This window comes from Amia ocellicauda, chromosome 1 (genome assembly GCF_036373705.1).
Source record: "Amia ocellicauda isolate fAmiCal2 chromosome 1, fAmiCal2.hap1, whole genome shotgun sequence".
In the NCBI taxonomy this organism is placed as follows: Eukaryota; Metazoa; Chordata; class Actinopteri; order Amiiformes; family Amiidae; genus Amia; species Amia ocellicauda.
Genome location: NC_089850.1, coordinates 110,217 through 125,630, shown reverse-complemented (window position 1 = coordinate 125,630; position 15,414 = coordinate 110,217).

Here is a 15,414-nt window from a genome sequence, read left to right as displayed (position 1 = left end):
AAGTCTCATCGGTACTTATTCCTCGTTCATCCACTTGATACCCTTGTCACCTGAGCATTAGTCCTACAGTGGTGGTAGAGATCTCAGCTGCCACTCGGGAGGTCGTTGATTGATTCGCGTCCAATGGTTTTCCCTGTTCTATATAGAAGAGGATGGCTATTATTGTAAGAACCAGACATTTGTGTCAGTCTCTCTCTCTCACTCACTCATCTATCTATAATGATTGGTACTTCTTTCTACATCGTCCCATCAGGACGTTCCTGTTTCCCACGCCTTAGTAATCCCGAGGTCTGGGTCTGATTGGTACTTATTCCGCGTTCAACCACTTGAATCCCTTGTCACCTGAGCAATGGTCCTACAGTGGTAGAGTTCTCGCCTGACACGCGGGAGGCCTGTAATTGATTCTCAGCCAATGCATTTTCCTAGTTCTGCATAGACGAAAATGACTACTTCGTCCCATCCGGACGTTCCTGATACCCACGCCTTAGTTATCCCAAGGTCTGAGTCTGATTGGGACTTATTCCTCCTTCTGCATAGAAGACGATGACTGCATCGTGCCATCCAGGCATTTGTCTGTGCCTCATTGGCTCGTGTTGGCTGCATCTTTCTTGTTTAATGGGTTAAAGTTCTGATTGGTACTTATTCCTCCTTCAGCCGGTTCAAACACTTGTCACCTGAGTATTGGTCCTACAGAGGTAGAGATCTCACCTGCCACTCGGGAGGTGTCTGCTTGATTCGCGGCCAATTTTTTTCCCCATTCTATATAGAAGAGGTTGGCTATTATTGTAGGAACCAGACATTTGTGTCTCTCTCTCTGTCACTCACTCACTCATCTATCTATAATGATTGTTACTAATTCCTCGTTCAACCACTTGAATCCCTTGTCACCTGAGCATTGGTCCTACAGTGGTAGAGATCTGACCTGCCACTCAGGAGGCCTTTGCTTGATTCGCGGCCATTGGTTTTCCCTGTTCTATATAGAAGAGGATGGCAAATAATTGCAACAACCAGACATTTGTGTCTGTCTCACTCACTCACTCATCTATCCAATTATCTTTAATGATTGGTACTTCTTTCCCATTCAACCACTTAAAACTACATCGTCCCATCCGGACGTTCCTGTAGCCCGTGCCTTAGTAATCCCGAGATCTAAGTCTCATAGGTACTTATTCCTCTGTAGCGTTATTTTGGGTGTATTTTGATAAGAGATAAGGAGATAAGGCTCTGAGCTGAAGCACTGTTCTAAAGAATAGCTCTCCCCCCCCAAAGTTATCAGATTTCCTTAGCTCATCAGCTTGGAACTGGTTTGCATCAAAGTGACAGTTTTGGGGAGGATGGCACCGAGAAGAGGCCAAATAGTTTGGAATTCTGCTATGAGATGTCTGGAGAAAGGGGCTTGTAGGTTAAAAAAACTCTTTGAAGTGGACGAGAGCCGAAATCCCGACATAGAGCTACGAACCCGGGCCAACTGGCATTTCCAAAACATGGCATGGATTGATATCAGTCATAAATCAAGCCCCCCTCCAATAGGACACTGGGGGATGAAACCGAAATCCAATCTCAAGAACTCAAGAACCAATCACCTATTGATCTGACAGACTATGAGGAACAGCGCACGGTCTCTCTCTCTCTCTCACCTGAACCAGAAACTCGCTGCCACAGCTCAACCTGTAGCTCTGTTGCCCGAACCGGAACCAGAAACCAACCAAGTCTTTGCCGGCAACAGAAGAGTTAAACTGGGAGAAGGAGATTGAGCTGTACGAAGAATTCTTTTAAAGGACTTTATTAAATGAAGAACTTTACAGACTGCGCATGCCCGCCTGTGCCCACCTGATCAGTGGAGTTTTACAGCTGGACAATTGACTGTATACGAAAGTGTCAGTCATTTAAATAGCTATTTAAGTCTTAAGAAACTTGACCCTTGGAACAAACAGGGCCCTGCTTTCCTCAAAGACTTTGTCTTCAAGTAACTTCAGTGGAACCCTGCTTACAAAGAAGATTTTGTGCACAACCTTGGAGCCTTCAAACCAGTGGAAAATCTGTTTGGAAAAGACGCTACATTCGCGAAACCCCAACTTCCAGGTGCATCGACTGAGTGGAAGTTCTTGGACAAAGCCGAACCGGACTGCCTTTGTTCCAACCACACGGACCTCGTGCCGTGTGCTGTTATCTGAGCCCGAAGGCAGAGAGGCCTCTCTGCGACAAAGTTCAGATAAGTTTAACAGTTTGGAGTTCATGATTCATGACTTTTGAGAAATCAATTAGAAATGTTAATCTGTGATTCATAACTCTAGAATGTGTAATATTATTTAGTTTTCTTAAATATAAATGTGTGTTGCATTAAACTGTTTTGTTGATAATTTTAGAAATAAAATCTGTCAACGCCGAGAAATATCGTCTCATTCCTGTTTAACTGTTTAGTCTGAAATTGACACATGTTATTAGACATTAGATTATTGGTGGCCCTGCCTTGATCATTGAATAATAATCAGTTAAGGGAAATTGTGGTAACAAGTAATGATATGATCTTTCTCGGCACCTAAACGTAAATGAGACTGATATATATATAACGAGAAGTTAACTGACATAAATACTAACCTGCGTAGTTATTTAATGTCTGACTAATAATACTAACGAGAGACTCACCTTTGTCTTACTAACCGGTAGTGTAGTCAATGTGTTTATAACCTTTTTTGTTAAAGGATTTGTGTTATCATATGCGATCCCATGGTCTTTGATTTGGTCACGGAAGTGATTTGTCTTTGATTTGTTGATCTAGAGTTGAATTTTAATTAGTTTTTCCCTTTTGTATAATTAGTGTAGTGCTACATTTAGTCTTTGTTTTGAATAAATTTGACAATTTATATCTTTGGAATTGGTGTCTGCGTCCAATTATTACAGAAATTGAGTTCTACAAGATTCCAGGATTCGTTATAAGGTGATACTATAAATTCACTTCTTTAATTTAAATTTATAAGTGTACCTTACGCTACATAATTGGTGCCCCGTGTGAGGAATCTTAGACTGAAAAGAACTAATTTCTGTAATAGTTATTGGATAGCTTTGTCCAGAAATCCAGATTCCAAAGTTTTGAAACAAGAAAACTTTTGTAGGCACGATACACTGTTTGTTCTCTAGAGGACGCTCTACAACTGCCCACGTGGTATGTGTATGGTTTCCAAAGTCACAAAAGGTTAAGTCTGTTTTAGTTACTTGTGATAAATTGTTGATATCCTAAGCATTGGCATTAGAGTCATTAGGTGATTAATCGAGTACTGTTCGGTTGGGTTGTTACTGAATAGCCAAAACAATGATTACCCAAATGTCCCCATGTGAAGCATTGATTGTAAAGGTACCAGGAACAGAGATTCCTGAATTCCTTGGATGCCTATGCAGTTTGGACTTTGAAGTAGAGTTACGTCGAACTCAGTTGTTAACCGACACTACGACGCAACTCGAAAAAGAGTCGATAGAGGTGGTGAAAGTTATGGCTAGCTTAGCACTTGCGAGCTCAAGGTTAGTGAACTGGAGCATAAGCAAGTTTGAAAAACTGAAAAAGCTAGGTGAAAAGTATGCTAAAGCGAAAGAAGAAAGAGCCAAATGGCATGGAATGGTTTTAGAATTTGAAGGAAAGCTAGATACTTGTGGAAAACAAGTCATTGTGTTGAATGCTGAAAAAGAGGACTTAATTGAAAAGAGAGAGCAATTAGGAAATGATTTAAGACAATGTCAAGTTGAATTGGAAACAACTCTGATCCAAGTAAAAGGTCTGCAAAATAACAGATGTAAAGCGGTTGAAAATGAAAGGATAGTTTTGAAGGACCGGGATGTTTTGGAAATGCGTCTTAGCAAAACAGTCAGGGAGAAAGATTTGGGCACTGTAAAAATGGAGATACTCGAAGGCGAGGTCATACATTTAAAAAGGGACAGTGAAGAAATGAGGAGAGTAAATCAGGTGCTTAGGGGAGAACTCAAATCAACTGAAGTTGAAAATGAGCGTCTCAAGCAACAAATAGGGGCCCTGAAAGCTGCCTCTCGGTGGGCTGCAAATCCGACACCTGACAGCGTAAAGGAACAGCCGGAACCGGCCAATGCACGGAGTCGCACACCGTCTCCACATTTAGTCCCCGGGTTGCCTCGTCCTGATCGTACCCCTCCCTGTAGTCTTTCTCCACCCAGGGTAAGAAGCTCGTCGCACAGACGAACTTCCTCTCCCGAGAGTCCTGACCGAAAGGTTAACATGCGCCAGTTGAGAGAACTGGCTAAAGATTGTGAAACCTTTAACCCAGCAGACAAGTAAGGAAATGTGGAAGCGTATATTAAGGACATTAAGTATGCTTTGCGTTTCTATCCTGAGGCTACGGAGAAGGAAAAGGTTCTCCTAATCCGCAAAACTACCTCTCGCCAAGTCCATTCTTGGATGGAGAGGCAAGGGTCCATGGTCTGCGATAGTTTTCAACGCTTGTGCAGAGCATTAATTAGGGACTATTCCAGGTTCATTGATCCAGTGGCAGCAGTGACTGCCGCACACCAGATCAAACAGGGTAAGCATGAGTCCCCCCGTGATTACTATGAAAAGCTTAGGAAAACCTATTTTGCGGGTCAAGATCGACCCGGGGCTGAGGAAGAGGTTGTTTGTTGCTAATTTGTTCCCAACGATTAAGGAAATGATCATATTACATGCAGACGCAACGTATATGAACATAGCTGAAATTCGTAAAATGGCACAGAAAAAAGAAAGAAAATCCTAAGTGGAGTAAGAGTAAAACAAGGTACAAGAAAAAGTATAAAGGAAAGAAATCTGCTCCTAGCCCAGTTGGGTTAACTCAGTCTCTGAGCAATGTTGCAGTTTCTGAGCTACTGCTACGCTTAGCTCTGCTCCCTTTGCCCCCTCTTCCCAAACTGGAAGTTAGTAGCCAGGGTAAAGGGCCGGACTCGCCACCTGAGGCATGACTAGCTCTGGAACCACCCACTGTCCACGCCTCCGTGTTTTTGATTAGATGTGAGGAACAGCAGGGGGGTTTCTCTGACACATCAGCCCACTGGGACCTCCCAGTGGGGGAAGATGCCTGCATGCAAGCTGAACCTTTGTTGATGTTACTGGGTGATCTGACACAGAGAGGCAAAGCCAAGCAAGTTTACATAGAAGTGACCATTGAGAATGTGTGGGAGTGTGAAGCCTTGTTGGACACTGGGGCTGAAATTTGTTTAATGTCTGCCACCACATTTGGCAACCTGAAACAAATTATGGAAACCTCAGACCAACGACTGAAAGTGGAAGCTTGTAGTGTGAACATTACAAGTTACACAGAGACTAAGGCACAGCTCACTCGAAAGGCGTTGTTAGAGTTCACCTTTGGGAAGATTAAGTTGGTTCATCCAGTTTATATTTCCAAATTTGAAACAGAGAAGTTGATCATTGGTCAGGATCTATTGAACAGGTTGTGGGCTCAAGTTGAATCACCAAAGCAGGTGGAATTGAATGACAGATATGATACAGCCACCAAGGTACAACTTCCCAATGAGACAATTTTTGTGCATGTCCCTAAAGGGGGCACCAGCTTACCATGTAAGCCAACCATACGAACCCAGGTCCCTACCAACTATTACAGATATAGTGAAGGTCAGGTGCCTGAATAACACTTGAATTCCCAGTTACCTCCCTCTGTTAATCAACTTCCACTTATTGGTTACTGTCAGTAACCATACTCAATCCTGAGTAATACCAATACCAATTGTTTTTTTGTTTTAATGTACTTGTGTTATAATATGTAACCTGTATATGTGCTAGTATAGGATTGTCAATTTGATTGGAATACATTCTGCTTAAATAATGAACTATTAGTTTGTTTTCTTTGATTTCTCTGGGTCATGAATGGTGAAGTCCACTGTTGAATTCTGTTACATAACTTTGAGATAAATGCTTAACGTCTTATTTTGTCTTGAAGGCGATAACATCCTAGTCGACCTCAGTCCCATTCAAGAAAGGGGGTATGTAGCGTTATGTTGGGTGTATTTGGATGAGAGCATTTGGGCTCTGAGCTGAAGCAATGATCTAAAGAAGACCTCCCCCCCCCCCAAAGTTATCAGATTTCCTTAGCTCATCAGCTTGGAACTGGTTTGCATCAAAGTGACAGTTTTGGGGAGGATGGCACAGAGAAGAGGCCAAATAGTTCGGAATTCTGCTATGAGATGTCTGGAGAAAGGGGCCTGTAGGTGATAAAAACTCTTTGAAGTGGACGAGAGCCGAAATCCCGACATAGAGCTACGAACCCGGGCCAACCGGCATTTCCAAAAGATGGCATTGATTGACATCAGTCATAAATCAAGCCCCCCTCCAATAGGACACTGGGGGATGAAACCGAAATCCAATCTCAAGAACTCAAGAACCAATCATCTATTGATCTGACAGACTATAAGGAACAGCGCACGGTCTCTCTCTCTCTCTCTCACCTGAACCAGAAACTCGCTGTCACAGCTCAACCTGTCGCTGTTTTGCCCGAACCGGAACCAGAAACCAACCAAGTCTTTGCCGGCAACAGAAGAGTTAAACTGGGAGAAGGAGATTGAGCCGTACGAAGAATTCTTTTAAAGGACTTTATTAAATAATGAACTTTACAGACTGCGCTGCCCGCCTGTGCCCACCTGATCAGTGGAGTTTTACAGCTGGACAATTGACTAAGTCGACTGTATACGAAAGTGTCAGTCATTTAAATAGCTATTTGAGTCTTAAGAAACTTGACCCTTGGAACAAACAGGGCCCTGCTTTCCTCAAAGACTTTGTCTTCAAGTAACTACGGTGGAACCCTGCTTACAAAGAAGATTTTGTGCACAACCTTGGAGCCTTCTGTCTGTCTCTCTCTCTCTCTCTCGCCCAATCATTTTATAAGATCAACAAGTTCTGTTGTCTGTAATGGTCCCAGGTCCTAACAATGCCTGTTTTGCATAGGGTACTTATGTTATCCACACTGTATCTGGCTCTTTCTCTCCCCTCAAATTTAATTAAAAATAAAATTAAAAAAGAGTGTGTGTGTGTGTGGGTGTTTGTGTGTATAGGTTAATTGTTTTTGTAAAAAAAAAAAAAAAAAAAAAAAAGCTGTGTTTATATTTTATCTCTCACATAATGTGTTCATTCGTTTTACTTAAATACATTCTAGGGTCTTAAAGCTCATAAGAGTTAGACTTAAGATAAGGATATGCTTTTAAGGTATTTTAGCGGTCTCAATCCCTGATGATAAGGAATCGTATAAAAAATAAAAACAACTGATCACTCAATGCTAAATAGATCACAACACTCAAGGCTAAATCACTCACACCATGGGGGGCGGGGGTGGGCTCAGACAACAGTAGGTATGGCGTGTGGTATCAAAACATTCAGAATACTTTTAACGTATATAATTTATAAGCTTTGTAAAATAAACCCAAATATCTCTTTTGCGGGGATAAACGCTGTTCTGAGTAGTTTGTGGCTTGTTTAATACCAAACAAAGCATCGCTATTAAAAAAAAAAAAAAATCACTGTAAAAGCGCTAGTTATTTTAGATCTTTATAGTTATTTTCTTGGCTCAGGTTGTTTTTTAGCGCTTATAAAGGCCTGAAATATTCTTAGTGGTTGTTGACTATAGGTCTAGATGCTTAAAAATGTTTTTTTGAGAGACCAAAACGTTCTAATTAAAGTTTGGAGTAGAGAGGAGAGAGATCGTCTCCATCTTGGTTTGTATTTGAAATTTGATGCAGTGTCATTTTATTGGTTGGTTTTGATATGTTAATTGGTAACAGGGCGGCACAAAGGCCAGACCAGAACAATGCCTTACAAGCAGATCCGGCATGTGGCCATCAGTATAAGTATGAAGGTCTGGTCTTCAGCTCGACAGACACATACTGACCTTTCGATTTAAGACTAAAGATCAACAATGTCCGGAAACAACATCAGCGACTTCGATTTATACGAGTTTTTAGGTAAGTCTTCAGATTATTTTCATTGACTCAGAGCGTGTTGTGTGCATGTATTGTAAATAAGGCTATAACATCTGTTTTAAGTTCTGTAAAATAATTTTTCTGCCAGTCAACAGGAGTTAATTCCCAACGCTGAGGAGATCATCTGGAACAACGACGGTAAGATTTTTGTGTTTGCGCTCATGGGTTCTTATGTATGGGTGTGTGTGGTTTTGAAGCGGCTCATTAGAGTTATGAAAATGTTTAATATATATTAATGCCGGTCTCTTTAATTACACAGAAACTATCGAAAGGCCTGTGATTAATGTCTCCGAGGATCGACCAAGAGAAGTGGTTGTCCCTAGACAGGCTGTCTGCCGACCGGGTAAGAACTAAACCCCCGTTTGTTTGTATAACGTTTCTGTAAGATGTTTGAGTCCAGTTTTGTTAATTTAAAAAAATTATCCTTTCTAACAGTATTAAGAAACGTGGTTCAAGACTACGAAAGGCCTTCCACATCGAGGGCTTGTTTCGTTTTACCTTCAAGAACCGTAACCTTTCAAGAATCTGAAAGGCCGTCAGCCCCAGTATCTGATAGCTGTGAGTATATATCTGCAGTCTGTAAATAAGAGGTTAAAGCTTTTTATAAAGCGGTGTGGTTAAAGGTTAAACATGTCTCTTACCTTCACAGCGGTGCAAAAAGCTAAACCAGCCGAAAAACATAAGAAACGATTATTCTGTGGAGGTAAGTAAGATCTTTCAAACTTTAATGTTTTTAAAAGGGCTTTGTTTGCCCGTTGAGGGCTAATATTTAAGCGTTGTGTGCCTGTTTCCTGTAGGGCGGGGGGTTCTGGGAAAGATCTTTAGAAGTCCGGACAGGTCTAGGCTTGTTTCTGGGGAACGTGTTTAGAAATGACCGATTGCCGTACCGTCTGGTTAGGAAGTTAAGCCGTCCGAAAGGGTTTAGTAAGTTGTTTGGCTTATCTCCCGCTATTATACTTCTGTTTTAAAGTGGTTGTGGGAAAAGGCTTGAAGGTGTTCATTGTATTTAATATTTAAACAGATCGTGAAAACGTTTGTGAAACAAGAAGTCCCGGGATCAGGAAGCGTTTACACTTGGAAGGTTCGTTTAAAAATGAAATGTTGTTGTGTGTGTGTGTATAAAAGTGTTTTATTAACAATATTACAGTTTTTAAAGAAACATTTAAGAAACAGTTTATTTACAGCGGCTTCTCTGTTTTACATTTATTATCAAGTCCTAATAAATATATTGTCTGTAAATAATAAGGCGTTGTAGTGAATGTCTAAGGCTATTTTCAAAGGTCTAAAAAAGCTAAAGGTTTTGAATGTCCTGGACATGTTGTTTTAAGTTTGATTTCTGTCACCGTTTAAAGATGTAAATGTAATGTATATTTTTATTCTTCCCAAGACTCTTGGGATAGTCATTCTGTGGATGAGCTATTGAGGACAATTACCCCGTCTAAGTGGGATCAAAAATCTTCCCCGGTGAGATCACCGAGAGGATCCCCCACGGTGGTCTTGGAGACCCCCCAACATCTACTCAGGCCACAGCCTTCTGGGGGTAATTCAACACCCCAGATTCAGCCCGCCGCATTGTCGGGCGGAACAAATACAGCCATCCAACAACCTCAGGGGTCGCCGTCAGTCAGGGCTGACACACCACCCAACGACGGCCTGGTTTCAACATCGTCCCCCCAGACCCGTTTCTTGCCTACAGAAACGCGGAACAGTACCCCGCGCTTGGCCAGGGTGTCACCGCAAAGGCCTTCATGGTCTCCGTCCGTGAGTATACGCTCGCTCCCTGCCTCCTTCGACCGAGATTTACCGGAGCGACCATCCCTTGAAGCTGAGCCAGGCCACCAGCCTACTTCCAGCTACTTCCTGAAGGTCGGCATGAGTTGCTACATACTTTGTTACAAAATCAAAGACTTGTGTTAGTGGGGCAAAACCTGGTGATAGAGTGCCAAAACACCCTTATTAATACCCTTACTAACGAATTGTACCGTATTTAATGTTTTAATAGACACAAAACGCCTTACTATTGTGGGTTGTTGGAAAAATAAAAAATAAATTAAAAAATGTCCGGACTTGGTAAAAGAACTCACGAACTAAAGGATTATGAACAAGCTAGTGCCCCAAAAAGACCTTCCCGAGAGAACATCCCCGGCCCTGTTGTGAACTCCTCTGATGTCCCAATGAACCTGGAACTATTACAAATGATAAATGATTTAAATAACCCCCAATTACCACCGATAGAATGTGAATTAACAGACTTACCGGTGAACCCCGACCTGTTACTGATGGTCAATGATCTAAATAACCCCCTCCCACCGGTAGCGCCTATAGAGGTTCACCCCCTAGTTCACCCCGATTTGTTTGAAATGGTGGAGGCTTTGGAGGAGCTACCCCGACCAAATTCTGCCCCTATTATAAATGATTTGAGTCAATTAGAACACAGGATGGCTGCAGAAGCTGCCGTCACTATAGAGGAGGATCTTGACATTAACCGGTTGGATATCTTTGAAGGACTTTTACAGGCTTTAAATGAGCCTCCTCAAAAAGGGGGTTTTGTAGATGTCAGCGGTGGGGGTGTTCGGAATGTGGAGGGTTCTGAGACTGATAAGGCTGTGGAGGACATGCTCTGTGAGAATGTAGGGGGTGAAGGCTTTGTTCAAAATGATGATGTGTCCAAGAGTTCCAGTGAGCTCGTGATTATAGATAGACTGGCCTATAACAATTTTGAAATGATTCAGCGTTTTAATTTTGCAGAACTTTTAAATTGTGACAATTATGCAGAAATATTTGTCAACATACACGAGGCCTTGCAAAACATGCTTGAACAGGTTGCTGAAAGGGTCAGACCTCGAGATGTTGTACAGTTAGAACTCCGAGGGGATGATTTGTTTAGCAACCTATCTGTAATGCTGAGTGGAGATAATTTAGATGTTGATGAATTTCTGGCTAAAATCGAAGCGTTGTTGCAAAGTAACGCGGCCATCTTAGCTGATGAAAGTCTGTCTCTGGTAATGAATGTGGTTCGTAACCCTGAGGGTGGGGCGCTTAGAAGACTGTCGAAATGCTTGAAGAATGACATAATTAGGACCAAGCTCAGGAAATTAGTGGTGAGTTCCAGTGGGGACAATAAGCTCTGTTTTGCTTACAGTTTAATAAAACTACTCACCCCCGACATGCCTGAACCCCAAGCTCTGCAAGAAGCTTTAATGCTTCATCAGAGGGCCGGCTTAAACTCTCAACAGATGATTGCCTTTTCAGACATTACCAAGTTTGAGGAGTTGTTGTCATTAAAAATTGTTGTGTGGTACCGTTGTGAGGTAAAGGAAGTATTTGTGAAATTTCAGACACATCCTGAAACCCATACACGGACTCTGTTTCTCTTCCTAAGTGATAGTCATTTCTTTGGAATAAAGAGTTTGACGGCTTTTTTGGGTTGTTCGTATGTTTGTCATTGGTGTTATAAGGCCTTCAATGATAAGCTTAAGCACCGCTGTGATGGTTACTGTAACGTCTGTTTCAATCCGCAATGTCGTAAGGGTTTGGCCCCTACCATCCGATGTAAAGATTGCTTAAGGATTTGTCTCTCAGCGTTCTGTTTTTCCGAGCATAAGGAACAGAGGGCCGCTGCTGAGGGGGTTAAAAAACGGAGTTATTGTGATCAAACTAAATATTGCCCGCAGTGTTGCCTCCAGTACCGTTTTCATGAGGTTAAACCACACAAATGTCTGGAGCCGAGATGCAGGATCTGTAATGCTGATTTAACCCCGGGGTCCGAGCACCAGTGCTTTATTCAGCCGGTTAAAAAGGAGCCGCCGCACAACCGGTATGTCTTTTTTGATTTTGAATGTCGGCAAGAAAACGGGGTCCACGTTGCTAATTATATACACTGTATTGACATGTTGGATCGTGAGTGGTCAGCTAGCGGTGAGAGTTGTGTCAAGGATTTCTTTACGCGGTATCGCGGTCCAAAATACCTCAATTACACATTTATTGCCCACAATGCTAAGGGTTATGATTCTTACATTTTGATGAAGTATCTGGTGGAAAATGGGGTGACCCCAAAAATAATAGCTCAGGGTAGCAAGATCATGTGTTTCACCGACGAAGCTTTCAACCAACGTTACATAGACTCGTTAAATTTCCTCCCCATGAAATTGAGTGCTTTGCCTAAAGCTCTGGGTTTGAGGCTCAGAAGAAAGGTTGGTTCTGCCATTTTTTTAATACTAAAGACACTCAAAATGATCGAGGGTCCTACCCGCCCGCCTCTTATTATGGGGTTGATACTATGATGTCTCATGAGAGGGAGGAATTCTTTAAATGGTACAATATGGTTAAGGGAGGTGTTTTTGATTTCAGAGAAGAGATGGCCGCTTATTGTAAAAATGATGTGGTGATCCTAAAAGAAGCCTGTGTGCGTTTCCGCGCTGAGGTTATCAACACCTCAGGTCTCGACCCTTTGCAAAGTGTGACCATAGCGTCTCTCTGCATGAAAATGTATCGGTCCGATTTCTTGCAGAAAAACACTATAGCGGTCACCACTTCTGACAACTATCGTGCTAGACAAAATAACTTTTCGACTGTCTCCATACAGTGGCTGGAATAACTGAGTGCCAGGGATAACATCTTAATCAGACATGCTTTAAATCAAGGGGAAGTCAAAATGGGGCCTTACTACTTAGACGATTTTAGCGACGTGTCCGGGCGGCGTACCGCTTATGAGTTTGCTGGTTGTATTTACCATGGCTGTCCTCAGTGCTTCGACCCAAACACCTTTAACCCCATAACACAAAAACTCTGCGGTGATATGTACTATGATTTCCAGGAACGAATTGAAACTTTAAAAAACACCTATGGTTTGAACGTGCTGCTGATTTGGGAACACAAGTGGACGATCCTGAAGCAACAGGATGCGGGGGTACAACGGTTTATGGAAACCTTGGACTTTCCTGAACGTCTAGAGCCCCGGGATGCGTTATTTGGGGGTCGTACCAACGCCCTCTGTTTACATTATGAGGTAAAGGAGGGTGAGAGAGTATATTACTATGATTTCACCAGTCTGTACCCTTATGTCAACAAGACCAAAATGTACCCGGTGGGGCATCCAACCATTGTTTATCGTGACTTTCTCGAAATCGGACATTACTTTGGTTTGATCAAGGTCACCATGTTCCCTCCTCGCGAGGTGTTCTTGCCAGTGTTGCCTTACAGGTGTTCGGGAAAATTGATGTTACCTCTGTGTAGAACGTGTGTGGAAACTGAAAATCAGACTACCTCTTGTCTGCACAGTGATGAATAGAGAGCGCTGACGGGTGTCTGATGTAGCATTGAGCTTGACAACGCGGTGGAGAAAGGTTACAGAGTCGGTAAGGTGTATGAGGTTTGGCATTTTTCTGAAAAATCTGATACTCTTTTTGCTGATTACATTATGACCCATCTGAAAGGGAAACAGGAGGCATCGGGCTATCCCTCATGGTGTGTTGACGCCGCGGCCAAAGAGCGATATGTTCAGCAATATTTTGAAAAGGAAGGGATCCGTCTAGAGCCGGGGAACATAACTGTAAACCCCGCCAAGAGACAAATGTAATGGGGAAATAAATAACCGTCTAAACACAACCTTGATTAAAACCCCTGAACAGTTTATAGAATTTATGTTTTCCAAACAACATGCTGTATCACACTTTCAATTCTTAAATGACCACGTGGTACAGGTCCAGTGGAGGGCCCCTAAAGATTTCCCCACCAAACAGGGGAACGTTAATGTTTTCATAGCGGTTTTTACCACGGTTTACGCCCGGCTTGAACTGTACAACTTAATGGATCAGTTGCAGGAACGCACGCTCTATCATGATACTGACTCTGACTAACCTTTGTCACCAGGCCAGGGGATTGGGTCCCGCCCCTCGGGGACTACCTTGGGGAGTTAACGAGCGAACTAGATCCTCAGGACCACATAGTGGAGTTTGTTTCAGGGGGTCCTAAGACTTACGCATACAGAATGGTTGCAGGTTAGACCTGTATGAAAGTTAAGGGTTTCACTCTGAACCATTGTAACAACAAGCTCATTAACATCAAGTCTCTGACGACCCTGGTACAAAGTTTTGTAACCGAGAAAGACGCGCCTCCTCGTGAGATTATTACTGCTGGAAATCAGATCTATCGCAATAAAAAGGGGTACACGTTGGAAAATAGATCACTAAACAAGTGGTTCAGGGTGGTGTACAATAAAAGAGTGTTGAAGACTGATTATACCACTCTGTCTTATGGATATTAGCGGTGGTTTTGATAACAGACTTCAACACCCTTTTTCCTGTATTATAGCCGGTCCCTCCAATTCGGGTAAGAGCTATCTTATAAAGAACATCATAGAAGATGTGGACGCAACCGTGTCCCAAGCTCTTGACAACATAGTGTGGTGTTACTCTTGCTGGCAACCTCTCTACGATGATTTGGCTTCGAAAAAAAAAATCTGAAATTTGTGCAAGGTCTCCCCGCCTCGTTGTGTGACGATGACTTGTTCCCGCCCGGTCAAACTAATCTAGTGATCCTTGATGACCTGATGGAGCAGGCCGGTGACAACAGTGAAGTGGAAAAAGCTTTCACAAAGTACACTCATCATAGGAATTTAAGTATTATTTATTTAGTTCAAAATCTATTTTTTCAAGGTAAAAAAAGCTGCACTATTAATTTAAACGCCTATTATATAATTCTTTTTAAAAACCCCAGAGATAAACTACAGGTCACCGTCTTGGCTCGTCAAATGTACCCTAACCAGACCAAGTTCTTTTTGGAGGCATTTGAGGATGCCACCAAAAAACCCTACGGGTACTTGATTGTGGACTTAAAAGCACAAACCCCAGAAGACTTTCGCCTCAGAACAGGTTTGTGCCCGCCCGATTGGCTGGCAGTGTATGTGCTAAAGAAAAGGAAATAAATAAGAATGTCTGTTCGGATTAAAAGAAATCTGCCGCTTTTTCCAAATGTTATTTGAGGGGAGCCTGCGCCATAGGAAAGCTGTGCTGGCAGGGGCCCCCTCGGATTTGATCGAGACCCTGTGTGAAATAGCTTTTAACATCTTACGTGGTAATATACCCCTAACCCCTTCTCAACATTCTAAACTCAAAAAAACAAAAAGCGGTTATCAAGATCATCACTAATAAGAAGTATTATATTAAAAGAAATAGAAAGAAGATTAATCAAACCGGGGGTTTTATTGGCCCGCTGTTGAGCATAGCCGTGCCTTTCCTAACCAGTCTTCTAGCTTCCAGAGTGGGTTAATAATGGAATATGCTCAGAAAATGTTTTTGATCCCTCAGGAGCAGCTTGAGAAACTCAGAAAAAATGTTGTCGGGCCAGAGCCCATTAGACAAACGGCCGAAAATAACCTGGACTCTGAAATGAAAGCTATACTGGCCAGGGCCGATTTAAATCAGTATTCCAAAGCCC